Below are 19,818 nucleotides of genomic sequence, written 5' to 3' on the forward strand. Positions count from 1 at the left end.
TCTTCCTAGTGCATCACAATGGGAGGTGGCGCTAGTCCCTAAGCCCACCTGACTCCTTCGGGGATGTCATCCTGAGGGTCCTTCCCCTCCTCCATCCCACCTACTCTCAGCCCACTGTCGAGTCAGGAGACGTCTCACGGCTTACTGCGGAATTTATTGGAGCTTAGAGATCGTGACCTGGTCCAGGATCACACCACCAGCTGGGATCGGACAGGCCACCAAACACAGTGACCTCCCTCCTATCCCCCAACCCGCCGGCAGGGCGCAGTCAGCAACAGGAACCACTAAAAACCCAGCACGAAGGCCCCGTAAGGACTGGTGGTGGGCGGGCCCCCGAGCCACGACCCTCAGAAGCCCCGCCCCCTGAGCAGTTTCCTTGGTGACGGTAAGCCAGCCTCAACAAGCCCTTCTTAATTTCTCAATTGGTTCCTAAGTGTGTATTTCTCCCCGTTCGTCATTTGTCGACCTTAATCAAGGAGCTTTTCTTTCTGGTTTGTAAATGTTTCTAGTCTTTGTATTTAACGTTTATTTTGGCAACAGGCAGTTATATTTAGTGAAACTTGAGGTGGTGTTTGGTTACGAAAAGTATCAGGGGAGGAAATTTCAGCGAGTGTGCTGTGTCAAAAAATAAAGATTGATAGGGAGGCCCCCATCCTTGAACAATGCCTTTCGTGCCTATGGCCCCTGATGTTGGGGTGAGTTGATTTAGGAATAACGCTAAGAAGGAAATCTAAGAATGCAGAAAATGAGGCACTAAAATTCAGAGGTCGACTCTACTTCCTGAGATGGTATGGAATGATGTGGGTTTTGCTCTTGAAAATTACTAGGTAGCTATCACCGAAATAAGTGAACACAGCCCCCGTGGAGCGGAGGATAGTTAGCAAAGTAATGAAAATTGCAAACCAGGCTTTACCCAAGATCTCCAAACCCTCTGTTCTCCAAGGGCTTTCCATCAAGAGCTCTGTGTGGGTAGGCAAGAGGTCAAGTCAATTTAAAAGTGTTAACCAAAACGTTTACCTTTTTCTTTTGGCAAGTCCCTCACCATAATAGATCTATGCAAGATACATCCAACTTCTTCCCCTCCAAATGCAAAGGCAATGTCGCATTTCTTAATTCACAGTACCGTTCTCGGAGTCGGTTCATATTTCTTCACTCCTTGGTGATGAGGGAGGAAATCACTTGATCATAAGACTCCTGTGTGTGATATTGTGCTGAGCATCCCAATGGGAAACAGCTGGGAGACTGGGCATGACTCAGATTATATAGATGACTAATTATAACACCCTGCATGTAGAGAGATGGGTCAAAACCCTCCTCCCTAGGTCTTGGTCCTAATCTTTCCACTCCAGTGTTTGAACTATGAACTCTAAAATACCAGAATAATCTGCTTAGCATTCCTTTGACTTGGCCATCCCCAAGTACAATGTCTGCCTCAGTCACACCAGTGATTCCCAAATGGTTTCCACTCAGACATGTTTTCTGTTAGGAAAAGTCAGGGACTGGGTTCGCCCCAGACTGGCCGAGTTTTCTCGGACACTCTACAGTTTGAAACCTGCAGCTGAGGGATGGGGTAGTTGAAGAAAGTCCTTTGATGGAGAGACGCCTGAGGCTATATCAGCAGCTCTAAATTTACAAGAGATTCTGGCTTTCAGAATTTCTGCATTTGAATTAAGGGATTAAAATCAACAAGAGAATTTGGGAACAAAGGCCTGAGATTTCATCTTCAGTAGTGACCTACGCACCTAGGGCACAGTAAATCATCCACAGAAAACTATCAGAATAGGGATGTTCTGGGAACCCACAATCAACCTCCTTGACAACCTTCCATCCTGGCTCAGAAGCTTCCTACAGGGTATCAAATACAACCTGCTAACCATGAGACATCCATTTAATGGCTACAGCTGCATCTCCCTCCACCAGGTCGGGATGGATGTGGACCCCTGCCTCCACCCCAATCTCATCCCTAGGAAGGGATGGAAGGGTCTCATTCTCTCCTGCGTAATGAGGGGGCACGAGGACCTTTCCCCTGCACAGCTTATAAAGACCTATTGAAACTTTTCAGGACCGAAATTGAGTTGGTATTTCAGGCACAGTGGTCATGGTTGAGAGACATTTCAGAATGAGACTTACTCTGGGACTGCCTTTCCGTCCACCTGTACTTATGGGTCTTTCCACTCGGGTTGACTGTCTCTGACTGAGGAAAGCTCAAGGATTCCCTGGAAGTTGAGGACAGTCCTGTTTTCCACGTTGCTTATCACCAGTGAGATGCTCTGGTACCACGACTTTTGCTGACTGCAAATTTGACTTCGTTTTGAAAAAACTAGGGATGCTGTCCTGGCATTAGACAGGGCTGCACTGAAGGCCAGGGTAGCTGGACTCCGGGTGTCTGTTCCGACATTAACCGAGGGGCTTGGCCTTCCCTGCTCCGGATTCAAGCTCCCTATTGCTATTGGGTGAATCATCCAAGGCTTGGTGAACCCCGCCTCACAAGGATAGGGAGAGTTGTGGTCCAGGATCAAAAAGTGCTGATTAGGCCAGTTATCCCGTGGTAATTTTTATGACACCTCCTGCTTGAAATCCCCAAATCAGAAGGATCACCAGGCTCTGCGTTCATTCCTGCTGAAAATCAAGATCAAGCAGACTTGTACCTTTCTGCTCCAGGGAAGTTTCAACCCTACCTGCGTTGCCCATTGACAGGTACCCCTCCCCAGCCAAAGACCCCATCTGGCACTGTGACCCCCCCCCCAACCCCGTGGAGTTGGGACATGGGGCAAGAAGGGAAAGTCCCTGGCGGTAGCCTGTACTCACTGAGTCAGTGAACAAAGGACAGCGACAGGGGACACCTCACATCTCTTCACTTGGCCAGGCCAGAGTCAACCTCAACTGGTCTTCTTTCTGGCGGATTCCGCCCGATCCCCTGGCTGCGCTTGTGCTGTAGCTGGGGAGAGCCACTGAGCGCCCGCCATGTCCAGAGCGCCCGGCCCTCTGACTCCGCTGCCCACTCCTGTCTCTCTCCGCCAATGGTCCTGCATCATCCATCTTCTGAACGCCTTCCTCAGCCGCCCCCTCAGCTATCCGACTCCCATGGCCACTGTCCTGTGTCTAAACCAGCACGGTTTCTGGAGGCTGATGAGCGTCGGCATCCCGCGCCTGAACCCGGCCTTGCCTTCACTCCCCCGCACAGATCTGTAGCGAGCTGGGCTTCTCACCCATTTAAAGTCTGAGAATAAGTTGAGCTCTTTTGGGCCCCCAGACCTCCAATCATCCTCTTCATCGGAGAAAGCTGCGTATTTCCTGCTAGACGGACAACTGCTAGAAGGTTCCATGACTTCTTTGCAGGTGTCCCAAGTTGTGCCGGCCGATTTGCATGTCAGGACCGCTCGCAACCTCCGCCGGAGTTGACCGTCTTTCCAGTCCTCACCCGGCTCCTGCTCCGGGTCCCCGCGCGCGGCGGGCGGCGGTGCGCCCTGTTCGGCCTGGAGGGGCCTCGCGGTCCCACCCCCGCCCGCCGGCGCACTGGCCTTCATCTTCATTTCCCCCTCTCGTGTGCGCCCGTCAGGGTTTCAAGACCAGCCAGGCGCGGAGGCGACATCGCTCCCGAGCCGGTGCGCTCAAGGTGGAACTTAGTCCACACCCGCAGCTTCGGCCCTTGAGTGGCAGTCTCCTCCCCTCCCCGCCTCGCGCCTCGGGATGGGGGTAGGCGAGCGGCTGCGCCGTGGGAGGGGCCGCCACCACACCCAGACTAGGGGCGCCGGCGTCTGGGATGAGAGCGGCAGTTGACGCGGAAAGTGGGGGGAGAGCTCCTCGATAGTCGTCCTGATGTGCTGGTCACCGCTGTGGGGGCAGTAACACCCTCCTCCAGGCGGAGGGGGCAGCTGACTTGCCCTCCACTCTCCTCTCCACCCCCCAGCCTCCCTGGAGCAGGTCCCCGCGCACCGCTGGGTGGAAAAGCTCTCCACCCGCCTCCCCGGCTCCCTCCACATCTGGGAACAGGGAGGGCTGGAGAGTAAGGCCTCCTCTTCCTGAGACAGGACCCCTGCGGAGTGAGCCCTCCAGGCCGACTTCCTTTTTACGTCGAGGGCTTCACGCGCCCCTGAACCCTCCCTTCAAAGTTAATTTCAATTTTTCCTTATGATGCTTATAATGACCACGGACGGTGTCTGCGCGTATAACTGAGCCTGAGATGGGCCGCCGTTCGAGGCAGGAGAGACCAGCAGTTGCGCTAGTGTCTGTAACTCCCACCCTCCGGCCAAGACCTGCATCGGCGGGATCTGAGCCCGCACCTGTGGCACCGGGACCGGGTCTTCCGGACCCGAAGTGTCCGGCCCTCTGCAGGGCGGGGATCCGGCGGGGGCCCTTAGTCACAAGCTTAGTTCACCAGGGAATCCTTGTAAGTTTCACTGCGCTAATTTGGTTGCACTCAGAAGGTGCCAAGTCCCGTCCGAGGGTCTGATCTAAGGTCGCAGCTGGGAGAGGGGAACCGCGGGGCGGGCGGCAAGACCACAAGCGTTCGGGCTCCCGGGGATGCCGGCCCTGTCAACTGGAGGGCAGGGCCTGGGGAGCCGCAGGACCACTGTCCGCAGGGCCTCACACCCGCACGCAGTTACGCGGGCAGGAGCGGCCGGTGGCACCTGCGTCCCCTCCTTCTTCTCGCCTCCTCCACGCCCTCCCCGGGACACGCGCGGGGGTCTCCGGCGCCTCCCGACCCAGCATGCGGACACCCTGAGTCTGGGATGCCACAGAGAGAGGCCGGAGGGGAGGGCCGCGATGGCGCCTCTCTTGGGTGGAGGGAAGGGCTGAGGGGACTTTAAAATCAAGCTATCATTTTATGTGTACAAATGCCAAAGTGTCAGTTAATGAAGGGGGAGGGGAGAGCAGATTATTCCGGAGATACTTGTATTTCCCGTGACAGCATCAGCTGCACGTGCGTTCTCACCTGAGCACTGTTAATGCATTTTTCAGAACCGAGCGACCATGATGGGAAACTTAACCACGAGGTGAGAACTGTGTTTGTACTTCAAAGCTCTGTGCTTTGCATGGTGGAACGTCTCAGGATTGTTCCTGACAATGACCTTTCAAAGCTTATCTGCAGACTGTTGACGAAGTTGGCACTAAACAGCTATGTGGGAAATTGATGAAAATTCATATCTATAAAAGAGAGGGTCCCCTGTCCTGCCGTGCTACGTGTACAAATACCCCCATTTTAAGAGGAGGAATATTTTTAAAAGAGATGATCTCCACTGATGTACTGGAGGGGTTTGAAATTTTTACCTCCAAGGGTGACCCAGAATAACCGACCCACCCAAAATGTCGGTCGGGGAGCTTGTTCACTGGAGAGTCTGCCTAACCAGGAAAATGAAGGAAAATCAGGGAGGGTTGTTCCCAGGGCTGTCGCTTCTTAGATGACTCATTTTGGGCTATTGGGTATCACCACGAATTCAAAATTACCTACAGGCTAAATGGGCAATCAACATTGTCCAGCGTCAAAAGGAAATCTGGACCTAGTAAGGGAAGAGTTTACTGGAAAAGACTATTGCAACAGGGAAACACTCTGACCTTGGGATCTGCAAGCACCTCAAAATCAAGCAGGAAAGGGGTTTGCTTGTATCAGTAGGCGTGAGCAGACAGCATGATCCGGGGACTAACAGGAAGTGTTTCTCTGCATGAGCTGTTCAGGGGATGTTCTGCACCTTATTGCTTGAGCACTTGTGCAAGCCAAAGTTTTGGGGCACGTGGGAAGGACAGAAACCTGACTCGTCTGGGCAGTTATGAGCACACAGTCACTAGAAATCAATAAGTTCATGTTTGATTAACATTATTTCGATTAACTGATAAACATTATTTTCCCTGAAACCCCAGCATCTATAACCAGTCTCTTCCATGTTCTTCTAGCCTCTACGCCCCCTTCTCTTAACTTGATGATCTTGCCTAACAACTCACTGAGAAATAGATCCCATTAGGTGAGAGCTGAATCATCTTCCCACACCACCCACTAAAATTATGTGCCCTGCGCTGTACCCTTCTTTGCTGCATTATATTAGAAAATATCTCCATCCTCTTGGTAGAAAAGCTAAACCCGAAATAAAAGATCTATATTGTATCCAGTCTCACTTTTAAAGGGATTTGCTCTGTTGGTTACATCTTTCTTTCCAGCCTCTTCAAATTCTATGTTTTCACTGAATCATTTCTTTAGTATGCTAACTAACTCTTATCTTAAACATTCTGTTAAGGCCACATTGCCCTCTTCAAGACCCCTGTTTTTCTGGGTTCCTTCACAGTTAAACTTCTAAAAGTGGCAATCAACACTCACTCAGAATTCTCACCCAACATTCACTCTTTATTCCACTACACTTTCACTTCTCCCACCAAATCGCTACAAAAAAATCGCTCTTGACATGGCCACCCGTGACGTCCATGGTGAAAATCCACTGGACACTGTCTACTTACCATCCTGCTGGATATTCTAGCAGTAGTCCAGGTAAATGCTCATCTTTGTTCCTTAGAACGCTCTCCTTTCTGAGTTCCGTTTAGTCCTACCTTTTGTAAAGCTCCTTCACAGTTTTTGCCAGCAAATATTCCCCTATGTGAGTTTTAAATTAAAAAATAATCCAACATTAAAATCTCGCTCTTTCTCCTCATTCTACTTGTGTCCCAAGCTTTTCCATCTAAATAAAGTGTGCTACTGTTCACCTGGTTACTTCACTCCAAACTCTGGAGGGATTTCTTCACCATTTATCTCCCTTCCTCGTTAACAACCCATTGTAAATCGTGTGCATTGTTCCTCCAATATATTACGCCAAACCACATTTCTTTCATTTATACTACGACCCGAATAGTGTTAATCAATGTTCTTTCTCCTCTGGACTATCCCAATAACCTGTTTCTGGTGGTCATTTGATTTTTTAATTAAGCTTTTAACCTTTGTATAATAGTAGATTCATATACACTTGTAAGAAATAATACAGAGAGGTGCCATATATCCTTTACCCATTTTTCCCCTATGGTTACATCTTGAAAAATTATGACACTGTATCACAACCAGGATATTGGCACTGATAATGTTGAGATACAGAACATTTCATAATCACAAGGATCCCTCATGTTGACTTCTGGTCGCCATACCCATTATCCTCCTGCCACCGTCCACCAATCTGTTCTTCATTGCTATAATTTTTATTATATTTATTATTTCAAGAATGTTATATAAAGGGAATAATACAGTATGTAACCAACTTGAGATTGGCTTTTTTTTTTCCATTCGGCGTAATTCTCTAGAGATTATTCCAAGTTGTTGCATTGTATCAACAGTTCATTTTTTCCCCATTGCTGAGTAGTATTCTGTGGTATGGTTGTACCATAGTTTATTTAACCACCCACTGAAGGATAGCTGAGTTGTTTCCAGGTTTGGGCTATTATGAATAAAACGGCCATAAACAATTGTATACAGGTTTTTGTGTGAACATAGGTTTTCACTTCTCTGGAATAAAATTGCTGGGTTGTATGATAGTTACGTGTTTTAGTTCTTTTTTTTTTCTTTGAAGAAACTATCAAACTGTTTTCCAGAGTGGCTGTCCCATTTTACATTCCTCTTAGCAATCTATGAGTGATCCAGTTTTCTGCAGCCCTGCCAGCATTTGGAGTTGTCACTTTCTTTTTAGCGATTCTGATAGATTTGTAGTGATATCTCAACTACATAGTGACGTTATGACTATACACGGCTGTCACTGGAGGGTTTCCTGCTGTGAGGGATTGTCCCTTCTCTTGCAACCGTTCAAATCACTGCCCAAATAAATTTCAGTGTGTGCTGTTGCCACCTTGTGGTCATGTCTTTTCCCTTGATCAGCCTCTAAATCCTTGAATTTACCCCATTATGACAAATCTAATTACCAGTGTCCAGATTCAGCAAATTCCCCCGGATGTGGAAATGTCTGGCGATCTCACCTCACCTAATAAGGGCTCTTCACTTTCTGGAATCTTAGTGCATCCGATCCTCTTTGCTTCCACAGGCTTTGGTGTTTTAAAGCATAACAATTTTTTTAAGGTATCCTTTTTCTCTAGTTGTTGTCATGCTTTTACTTAATAACCCTACCTGGAGGCAGAAGTTCCTGCAATTTTTTTCCAGCTTTATTGATATATAATTGACGTATAAACTGTGTAAGTTTAAGGTGTATAACATGGTGATTTGATACACGTATATATTGTGAAATGATTACCACAATAAGATTAGTTAACACCTCCGTCATCCAGCAATTTTCCTAGCACCAAATGCCAGCCTCTTTCTCTTCATCCCAGAAAGCCTCTTCTTTCTGTTTGGACTCTCTTCTCCCACCCTGAAAATTTGAAAATGCCCCAGAGGGAAGCCTGTGTGAGCTTGGCATCCACATCATCGTAACTCCCTTTTTTCAGGGATGGTAGCTCCTCGAGTCGTGTCTGCGCTGGCTTCTCCCAGTGTCTTCAAACAGTTTTGTGTGCTTTGTTGAGCTTTATAGCTGACTTTGGTGGGTCAGTCTGACAAAAGCTGCTGGATACAATCAGAACCTGAAATTCTTTTGCCCTGAAATGTTATAAATCAAAGAATTTTTTTTACTTCATTTTTATATAGAGAAACACTTAAACAGGAATTTCAACAGCAATCATGACAATTGTTCCAGTGAGAATTCTCCATAATTAATTATTAGGAGTCGCATTAAATCCTGATGTATTCTACTCAGATCCTATTAAAATATACATTTATTTTTCATTTTCATTTTTGCTGATGAGTTTGTATCAGATATATCTTATGCACCACTCAGATTCTTTTGGCTACCCATCTCTCTGGTTTTACATTTCACGGTAGGAACCAGCTCTGCAGAGCTCTCACGTTCATTATGCAGTTGCCATCCAAGAGCACCCTTCGTTTTGTACCTGTGCTACATGCCTCTCCCCTCCCAGGCCTGGACCTCCAGGGGGAAGCTGAAGAGTGAAATGCCCCATGGTCACAGCCCACACGTGCACAGCCAGGTTCCTCTTTGTGTGTCAGAGCATTTGTGGAGAGCATTTGCGTGTGATCACAGGGTGTGTGGTCATTGTGGGATGTATGGGGTTCTGGGCTGAGTATGGATAGTCAGGATGTGTGTATATGTGTCGCTGGGATATTTCACATCTTGTGATATCAGGTTTTGCGTGTAGTCATAAGGCTTCTGGTCATTTGGAATCTGTGAGTATGTGTGTTGTCCGCGTTTGCTTGTGTCCAAGGATGTGTGGTCACCATGAGCTATGTGTGTGTGGTCAGGGTATGTTCAGAGGGTGAGGGTGGAGAGAGCATTGTCTGACTGCTACCTGTTCAACACTCCTCACCTCTGGTGCATCACTGAGTCCAGTAAAGGCTCAAAGCAGATTGAGAGTCCTGAGGAAAGGAGGAAGGAGCAGTGAGGTGCAGGACCTGCGAGGGCTAGGGAGATTCGAGAGACCTGGATCCGGACCAGTGAAAGAAACAGGAAGTCAGGGTCTGAAGGTTGGGGGACCTTCAGGTCTGTGTGGGAGAGTGACTGAGGTGTTTGTCAAGAGGTTAATGGAGGATGGGAGGTTGAGTTACAGGGCTCTGGCTTGGGTGTCTCATTGGTTGGGGAGTAGGGATCAACGTGATCTGTGATTTGGGGATTTTCAAGGGTCAGTGATTGTGGTTGAGTGGGGTCAGTGATGGGTGACTGTTAAGCAGTGACTGGGCATGTGAGGGGTGAAAGCAGATGTTCTTGTCTTTTCCTATATTAGAAGAACAAGCTTCATCTCAATGATCAGAATCTCCTTCAGTGGGCGGCTCATGGAGCCCCACTGAGGCCCAGCTGGTTCCCATTTCCCCTCGCTCATGGCCCTATGCAGACCATCAGGCAGAACGCCCTGGAGGAATCACGTCTTGTTTTTTAAAGTAAACATGTAATAAGTTCCCAGAAAATTCCTAAAAAAATGATCCTAAAATCTTCAGGACCAGTAGGCACTGCCAACCTGAGGGAAAATATGTAGTTTTTCGTGTGAGCTATAAGAAACCTATAGTCCACATCATACATTCTGGTGAAAGACTGGATGCTGTCTCCCTAAAATCAGGAAAAGGCAAGGAAGTCTGCTGCCGGCCACTGGGGCGTCAAGGTCAAGTCTGAGCTCTTGGGGGCAGAGGAAGGTTGGGCTACGGATCTGGAGGTCTCTGCTTCAACGACATTTTGGGTCAGGGTGTAGGTTTTAAATCTGAGCGATATTCAGGCTTCTTCATTTTCATCCTAACCAACCTTCCAGAAGCGCCGCACAGGTGCTGGCGCGGAGCTGCTTCGCGATTGGTCGAGTCCGGCCTCTCCAGAGGGAAGTACTGTAATTTTGTTTCACTAAAAATGCGGTTTTTGAGACATCAAGTGTAGCAGTCTTCCTTTGTGATTGGTGACAGGAAGTTTCTTGTTTCAACACATTTACTTTTTTTCCCCTTCTAACGTGAGACAGGGAACAAAAGGAAAGCGCGTCTCTGCGACCGAGACCCGCGAACCATCTGCGCCAGCCAAGAGTGGTCCACGTGGGAGGAGCCGCGGACCTCAATCCGGACGCAGGCCGCCAGCGGCTGAGCCCACCCTGCGAGGGCATCTGTGTGAGGGGTCTTCCTGGCGGGATAGATAGCGGGGCCGTTCCCTTCAGCTCTCTCCACGCCCCACACCTCGGTTCGAGCGTTGGGAGAATTCCTCGTTTCAGGCACGGAAATGATGTCCAAGTCTGCATCCGGGAAGCGCTCACTGTACTGTTATTTTAAAATCGACTCTCATTAAAAAGAATACGTATTTATATATTCCACTAGGAGATATATCTATAGATTCTTTACATCCCATAAGTCTGTATCTCCAATAGAAAGGGAAGCTAGTATCACTTGCTATAGTCGAAAAATAAAATACATTATTGAAACAACAAAAAACTACATTTCTTCGTGTTGCAACTTTTAGTGGCGCCGTCTGAGCTCTGCGAAACGCCGGGGAGGGTGAAGACCGGCTCTTCAGTCGCTACAGCAAATTCACCGCAGCATCTCCGGTGGAAGCTTTGCCGTGGGTGCTCCTGTATAAATGAGGTGGGACCTCCTAAATGTCTTGCAGGAGGCCTGTATGTGGGGAATAAAAAGCAATGCCAGTGCCCAAGGCCAGCATAGAACCTAAGACCTTCCAGGCTTCAGTCTAAAGCGTTCCCCGCAGGGCTAGTCTGTCAGTGTGGGGCTGTGACACACAAATGAGGAAATTAGACTATTCTTTGTTCCCAATTCAAAGTCATCGCTCTGTTCTGAGTGTCCTAAAACTCGGAGATGGAAGGTTTCCGGTTACGCTAGGAAGGATATGGAGAGATAAGCCTCGGTACTTCACCCAGGAGGTCTTTATGGTGCCCCAGTCAGGGACCGCTGGCCGCCCCATGACTCCCGCGCCCAGAATCTCCCTGATGCCAGCTCCTCCCCATTCTACTCAGCGCAGTGAACAGAGCGCTGAATCCTATTATCCAATTTACAATTTCCAGGACTGAAATTCTGTTATCCGCCGTCACACTCAACCTCCCAACCCCAATCATTAATCTCCCCTCCCCAACCCCCTTCTTTAACCTGAAAGATCACGTCAGGTGGCAAGATGTACAGAGCCCCATGTCTGGCAGGCTCTCAACACTCCTTATTGTAGTTTTTTTGTTGCCGTTGTATTGTCTTTGTTTGTTTTGTATCCAATGAGGTTTCTAAAATGAGTGCTATTTTTTAAAACAGAAAAAACAAAAACAAGAAAATTTTCTAAGTGCCCTTTTTAATAAAGAGGACTAGTTTCCTCCGACGGTGTGACCCACGTGCAAATCCTCGTGGTGCTCCGCGTGCAGAAGGGCTGAGGAGAAGAGAACCCAGATCCCTGACGACCCCACTCCAGGTTTCCTTGTGAGCTGCCTTTCGCGTTTTCCACAGTCTCTTCCCAAATCTCCTAAGAGCCTCCGTAGGGAGGTGGGTTTCCCCCGGGGCAAGTATTGCCTGAACCCTCAGCTTGTCGCCTGCTTCATTGATATTTACATCTCGGGTTGCACAGCCCGGTTATAAAACGGACCAAGAGCTCATGGTCAACCCCAAGCCAAAATAAGGGCTGTGTAAGAAACAAATACTGGAAATTGCTCCTGACAACCCCTGAACTTGTCCTTCTAAAGGACAAAAAAGAGGGCAGCTCCCAAGGCCTCGTGGCGCAACGGTAGCGCGTCTGACTCCAGATCAGAAGGTTGCGTGTTCAAATCACGTCGGGGTCAAGGTTGTGACTTCTCTTTAGCAACCGAGGTAAATTTTGTCTGGCACCTCCCAACGTCGGACTCTCTCTTACCTTTTCTTTACTCCAAAGGGAGTTCTTGTGAACAACTCAGCGTTGGACAGGCACCTAAGCTGGAGGGTAAGGATGACCCAGAAGGGAAGAAAAACCCACACGAGCTGAAATTTAGGTTGTTCTGTTCGTTTCCTTATCAGGGCTGTGCTTCAGATATGACATTAAAACAGGGCATGAGGAGACTTTGTTAATGAATTTACCCTGGTGTGAAAGTGGTTTTATTGGGTCCCAAAATGGATATGGCATGGTGTCCCTGGGTGGATATTTGTGTCACCTTGATGAAGAAGTCAGTTTCCCAATTCTCTTCTCCTCCTCCCACCCCTCACACACACACAAATACACACACACACATTTTTCATACTTTGAGCTTCCTTTGTCAAAAGCCCCTGAACACTGTGGTTAAAGGGAAAATACTGTGAAGCTGATGAACAATTTATGTTGAGGGTGCGGTCCTTGAACTCTCTGAGAGTGGAAAATTATCCTGACATTTACCTCCTTTTTACTTAGGATTCATCTAATTGCGTCCCTCCAATAGGACTATGAAACAATCAAGTTCCAGATACAAACCAGTTGTTGTAACCTGAGAACAAGGAAAAACCCAAGTTTGCACAAATGGAGATCTTTGTGGCTTTGTCAGGATTAAGCTTTCACTGCGTGAGCCCCACTCCCCATTCAGTTTAAAACCTGTCCTTTGCTGAGCTTAAGGAAATAATAAAAAGGCTCTTCTAGGTATGGTTTTTAAAAGGCACAATTGATGAAATCTTCAAATTGACAGCATAGCACTTGCTTTGAGGTCCAAGTAATTTGAACACCCAACCTTCGGGTCCAAAGTCAGATGTGCTAACACTGTGCCAGGAAGTCACAGACACCAACCCTTTTCATATATTTAACGTATGCTAATTTCTCAGTTGCAAAGTTCGGTATTTACTATCCATGTGTCCAGACAGTTTGGGATTCCTTCTAGGCTCCTTGTCCTTTCATCAGAAGGATGTACAAAAGCAAGGTGAAAAGGTGGGAAAAGTAGAGAAAAACTTAGAGCAGACTTGTGGATGGGGGCTCAGGGAATACTTGCCTTTAGCAACTGCAAACAACCAGCTCTCCCTGGGGCTTTTGAGGCTCTGGCTACGCTCTGAGCTGGTCCCGCCCTTTTTCCAGGACTTCTGGTTCCAGCTGCCATTGAGCTTTACTCAGAAGGAATGTGAGGTGGGACGGGGAGAGTTCCCTTTGGCAAGGGAGCGTCCTAAGGACCAGCAGGCGCCTGGGGGACTTTCTACCCATGGGGGAAATGGGAGAGGAGCCAATGGAAGCAAACGCTTGGAGTCGTTTGTCTTCCCAGGAGTGGGTGTTTGGGAGCAGCCTGGGTTCTAGCTGGAGCCCTGTCCTATTCAGGGGACACAAAGTGGCCTGGGGACACAACCTGTCCTCTCTCTACCTTCACATTCCTGAGAATGACCTGCAGGACTGACTCCCCATGTCATCTGCCCAGGGACGGTCATGCTTGACCCTCCCTCCCTCCCTCCCATCCCTACGTTCAGATGCCTGGAATTTAGCTGGGGCTCTGAGCGTTGCGGGTCTTCTGTAAAGAGAAACGTGGGCGCTGCTGTGGGAATGGGCTCTCTGTGCAGTGGCTTTCGCTTCTGAAGGTTTTCTTCTCTTTAGAGTGACCCTAAGAGCAGTTTTCCTAATTTGTTTCCCAAACATTTCCATAATTGTAACAAGTCTCACATACACAGACACAGACACAGACACACACACCATATTCTAGGATGTCCAAGCACTGTTTTAGTTGCTGGCGACAGGTCAGAGAACAAACGAGACCCAGCTTTCAGGGAGGCACCAGTCTCAGAATGTACCTGAAGATATTTGACACCTGACGGGCACAACACATAGGGAAGCCTGAGGAGACGCTGATGTCTGGATAGGGCTTCTCTTCCTTCCAGCCCTTCACACAAGAGTGTACTAGAGTCGCACCTATGAAGATGACTTTGGTTTTTCTCTATTTTATTTTATTTTATTTTAGTGTGTGTGTGAGTAAGGAAGATTGGCCCTGAGCTAACATCTGTTGCCAACCTTCCTCTTTTTTTTTTCTCCCCAAAGCCCCAGTACATAGTTGTATATCCTACTTGTAAGTTATTCTAGTTTTTCTACATAGGATGCTGCCACAGCATGGCTTGACAGGTGGTGGGCAGGTCCACGCCCAGGATCCGAACAGGCGAAGCCCAGGCCACCGAAGCAGAGTGCCCGAACTTAACCACTATGTCACTGGCTGGCCCCTCTCTCTATTTTAAAAAGAGGATGATTGCTACTTTCTTTTCCTCTTAAAAGTAAAATATGATTTTTTTAAATACAGGAAATTTGGAGGAGAAAAGTTAAAATTACCCGTAATCAAACATCTCAGAGAAATCAAGGCTGTTGTGGGATGTGCAACTTCCCTGGTATTTTTCTATATCTGTATATCCTGAAACATTGCTTCCTTATAAAAAATTTTTTTGTACAACAATTTCCCCAGTAGTACTATACTGACAGGTATTACCTATACATTTAATGTGTATTTTCAAAACAGCTTTATGAAAGGAAGGAGGGAGGGAGACAAGGAGGGAGGAAAGAAACTCAAGAGAGAAAGAAAAAGGTTGCCAACTGGCGACCCCAGTGGAGAGCCCAGTACACTCCCCATTGCAAAATCCTGTACAGCCGGATAGCCAGGAACTGCAACGGGTGTTGCCTTCCCAGGGTTCTTGGCTTACATTGAATATGGTCCATTCATTCCACATTTCTGGGTGTGGCACGTTGATTTCACCTTTGTTTGAATTGGTTTCTTTTCCAGAAAATCTGAAAGATTCCTCATTAGTCATTCGGGTATTAGATCATTTGAAAAATGGAAATTTCCAAAACAATTAAGTCACACAACTTTTTTTTTTTTTTACCCCCAAGAAAAGAATTTCTGGTGTGAAGCATGTAGAAGCTTCTTTCATTAAAACCCCTGGAAAGAGGCAGATGGGCCTTATCGGGGAGTCCATAAACTGTGCTGGCTGTCGCTCCTCCCCCTAGTGAAATCCAGTTCTTTTTCCTCTTCTGCTTTGAGCCAAAATCACTGCACATTGTAGGGACTGAGAAGGCGTTGAAGCTACTTCACCATTCCCACGACTTAGAGAGGAAGGAAAGCAACTCAACTCTAGCCAAGAAGAATGTGAAATTGCCCATGGTTGCAAGGGCTTCTAGGAGCGATCAACTGGTTTCCTGGGCCCTTGGTTACCCACTAGCCTCGGAATCGTCAGGCTGAGAGCAGGTTCCAAGGTGTCCTTTAGGCTCTGCTAGTTTCAGCTCTGCACAGGTGGAGCATCTGCAGCATTTTCTCCAACCCAGTGGGGCACAATTTGGGACACACTGCTGCTTCCTACATCAGGGCCACGGGCCACCTGACCCTCAGTTCTTGCCTCTGCAGAACCGAGATGCAGAAATCGTTGGTTTCTGGGACTGAGACACGGGTCCTTGATCCTCTTTAGCTATGTAAGGGGCTCCTGGATCCTCTGGAACTGTCCGGCAACTGATGGACAAGAAATGAAACTAGGGGTGGGATTCAGGGTTCTGGCCCAGAGTCTCCTGTTCTTCCAGTTGAGATGGGACTGAGTGAGGATGCCAACCCACTAGGATGAGCCTTGGGAGCAAAATTTAAGGGGGTGTCCAAAACCTCAGTAATCAACATCAATAATATTTTAGTTGTGATGAAATACACGCAACATAAAGTTTTCCACTGGGACCATTTTTAGGTGTACGGTTCAGTGGCATTAAGTACATTCATATTGTCGTGCAACCACCACTACCATCCATCCACACAACTCTTTGCATTTTGCAAAACTGAAACGAACTCCCCATTCCCCTCTGCCCTAGCCCCTGGCAACCACGCTTCTACTTTCTGTCTCTGTTTGGCTGCTCTAGTTGCTACTTTAGATACATGCTCACAAAAGTCCTGAGAAGGCCCTAGAATTTAGCCTTTGGCTGATTTCCAGGCTCAGTGCAAGTGAAGCGAAGGGAAGGAAGTGGAGGCAGGGTTATAAATGGCCTGGCTGAGTATTGAATGAAGACCCAAGCATAGAGCTAACCTGCAAAGAATGAGAGTTCCTCTCCCTCTCTCTCTTTTTGCCTCCTGACATTCAAGAAATCTCTGTCAAAACCCTAGCTGAATGCATGCTAAAGGAACAGAGACTTCAGAGACCACCCAGGACAAAGAATACAGACTTTACAAAAATAGTTTAGAAAAGACACTAAACAATCAGCTGCAGCCTACAGCAAGCAACAGAAAAACCCTGAATGGGGGATGAATCAGATTTTCAGGGTTACCACATTCTACTATTAAAAAAAATTCATTTTCAGCAAAATGTTGTGAAGCATGCAAAGAAATAAGAAAGATGATCCATTCATATAAATCAACAGAAATTCTTGATGAGCCTGAGTGTAGAAGCTTTATTTTACTCTATAATTATAGGGATATACTGGAGCCAGAATTTCTAACTTTTTAATTTTTAAAATTGTAATTCAGGGGCTGGCCTGGTGGCTTAGCGATTAAGTTCACATTGCTTTGCTTCAGCGGCCTGGGGTTTGCTGGTTCGGATCCCGGGCGCAGACATTGGCATCGCCCATCAGGCCATACTGTGGCAGTGTCCCATATACAAAATAGAGGAAGATCGGCACAGATGTTAGCTCAGGAACACTCTTCCTCAAGCAAAAAAAGGAAGATTGGCAACAGATGTTAGCTCTGGGCCAATCTTCCTCACCAAAAAAATAAATAAATAAAATAAAGCTGTAATTCAAGCCTAGAGAAAAATTGTGATAGTAAATGAATTCCCATATTCTCCCCATCTAGACTTACTAGTTTTTAACATTTTGTTGTATTTGCTTTGTAGGTATATAAATTCACACACATACACACACATATACATATATTTATATGCAAACATATATACATATTATTTGTATTATTGTCATTGTTGTGAATCATTTGAGAGTAAGTTGCAGACCTCATGACACTTAAGCCCTAGACATTTTAGCATGTATCATGATAAATTTTAGCATATATTATGCTAAAGAACAGAGGCATTCTCTTATATAATCACAGCACAATGATCAAATCTTGGAAATGTAACATTAATACGACAGCGATATCTAATATATACAACATACTTAGATTTTAAAAATTGGCCGAATAATGTCTTATACAGATTTTTTCCCTAATTCAGCATCCAATCCAGGATTATGCATTGCATTTAGTTTTCATGTCTCTTTAGTTTCCTTTAACCTGGTATATTTCTCAGCCTGCCATTGTTTTTTACTACATTGATGGTTTTGAAGAATATAGGCCCACCGTTTTTTAGAATGATCCTCAATTGGGGTTTATCTGATTGTTTCTTCACGATAAGATTTAGGTTATACAGGATTTTTTTTGCTAGCGAAAATGCACAGGATAATGTATCCTTCTCAGGAGGAAATTCTAAAGCAGTGGCTGACATTCCCCAATATGCTGAAAAAGACGTTAAGGGGTTTGTACACCGGGAGGAAAAAAGGGAAGCACTTACTCCCTCAAGATAGTAACAACTACTAATAGCCAATATTTATTAAGCTCTTCTTCTCTCATTTAGTCTTCACAATAACCCATGAGGTAGGTACAATTATTATGCCTATTTTGCACATAACAAAACTGTAACTCAGGTTAAATCACTCTTTCAATGGCACATGCGCGTGGGCTTTGGAATTGGGATTTGAATCCTGGAATCTGGCTTAGCGACAAAGCACTTAACCATTATCTCTGAAAGATTACTAGCACTTCGCTAAGAAGGCAGAAGAGGTGTGGTAAATAATGTCACAGAAATCATTGCCTTGGTTGGGATCCAGTTGGAGGAAAGAAACAATCAACTGGAAGAAAGTTTGAACACACTAAACAAAAAGAGTGAATGGGGGAACTGCTGACAAAAATCACCTCACCGAGGAGAAGCAGCACAGGCTCAAACTCAGCCTTCAGAGCACAGTATATGTCCTTCACTCAGCGAAGCTGATGCATGGGTTTGGAGCTTCAACAAAATTAGAGGTTGACAGGCAGGGGAGAAAGAATCCTTCACCAACAACTACTCAAGGCCATGCATCATTCCCAACCTGCTCGGGAAGCTAAAAGACTCTACAGTGAATGCAAACAAATACCATGACCTCCACTCACTTTAAGAGAAGAATTCCCTCACTATATAAATAGTGCTCAGATAAACAAGATGAGTCAAAGAGAACGCACCAAAGCAAGCATTTTATATAAAGAGTGGGCCCTGAAAGATCTGTTTATCTTCAAAGATGATTAAATTGAGTTCTATTTATGGTTGACCAGAGGTTTGGACCAACCCTCCCATGGAGTGCAAGCTAAATAAAATAAAACAGATGGTTGAAGCCATCAGAGAGCTACCCAGGCAATGAAAATTTGCAGAGACAAGATCTAGAGGAGCCAAAGGAGGTTGAGCTCAACATTTGGGGCCACATTTCTCTTTAAGAGGATTGCTAATTACAAAACCTAAAGTGGTAGCTAAGAGGCTGAGACACTGAAAAGAGCTTTCAGCAACTTCTCAGGGCTGGAGGGACAAAAATCAGAGTCCAGGGCTCACCATGGAGGATGAGACCTGGTGAACAGTGCAGGCAGGCTTTTCACTCGGACCACTGAGGGGCTGGAGCGTAAACAGGGTGAACGAGACATAGACCAGACCTCTCCAGGACGGAAGTCCAGCTCAAACCTTGATTCTCTATTTCTCATTACGTCATTTTTACCATTTCATTTTTAACTTCTAATTTATTGATTATCACTGAATTTGGTGTTGTCAGTGATATTTTAATTTTTCCACATATTTCATGATTTCTCATATATACTTTCACTTACTATTTGCTTTTTAAAAGTTTCCAAAATTTATCTAATTTATTTTGAATATTTTTATTTGCTCTTAAGTTTACTTTTGAATTGATTATATTTGCATTGTTTTCTTTCTCCTAGATTCTTTAACATTTTTGTTTTGTTTTCCTGAAATCTGAAATATTCAAACAGTTTATCTTTTCACTTTCTTTTCTAATAATGAAAATATTTAAATGATATTATTTTTCCCCTGAATATTTGTTTGGCTTTCTTTCATGAGTCTTGACATGGTAGACTCGTATTTTAAAATGATTCAATAGAAATATAATAAGATTTTATTCATTTTTATGAGCAAAACGACAAAAAATAAGTACGAATCTAGAATATGTGAACACTAAAACTTATTTTAAAAACATAAGTGATGCTACACCTTAAATATTAACAGTCAAGTTTACCTTGAAAACTTATTTTAAAATTATAACTTACTTGGCCTGATAAAAATGCAAATAAATGGAAAGAAGGAAAATTTATAGGTCAATTTTGTGATTATAAGGCAATAAAATTTATAATTAATACTGAGTCAACTTATATACACAAAAAATAAAACCTCAA

The 19,818-nt window shown here is 45.9% G+C and overlaps 1 long non-coding RNA gene and 1 other non-coding gene across 2 annotated transcripts; both read left to right on the forward strand.

The window, feature by feature from the left end:
- Positions 1–12: 12 nt before the first annotated feature.
- LOC139074836 (uncharacterized) lies at positions 13–10,924 on the forward strand. The gene is made up of 2 exons (XR_011524686.1): positions 13–385; positions 10,465–10,924. It is a non-coding gene; the product is annotated as an uncharacterized lncRNA (long non-coding RNA).
- A 1,265-nt stretch (positions 10,925–12,189) lies between these two features.
- Positions 12,190–12,261, forward strand: TRNAW-CCA (transfer RNA tryptophan (anticodon CCA)). The gene has a single exon. It is a non-coding gene; the product is annotated as a tRNA-Trp (tRNA).
- Positions 12,262–19,818: the final 7,557 nt, after the last annotated feature.

Source organism: Equus przewalskii, chromosome 12, assembly GCF_037783145.1.
Source record: "Equus przewalskii isolate Varuska chromosome 12, EquPr2, whole genome shotgun sequence".
Lineage (NCBI taxonomy): Eukaryota > Metazoa > Chordata > Mammalia > Perissodactyla > Equidae > Equus > Equus przewalskii.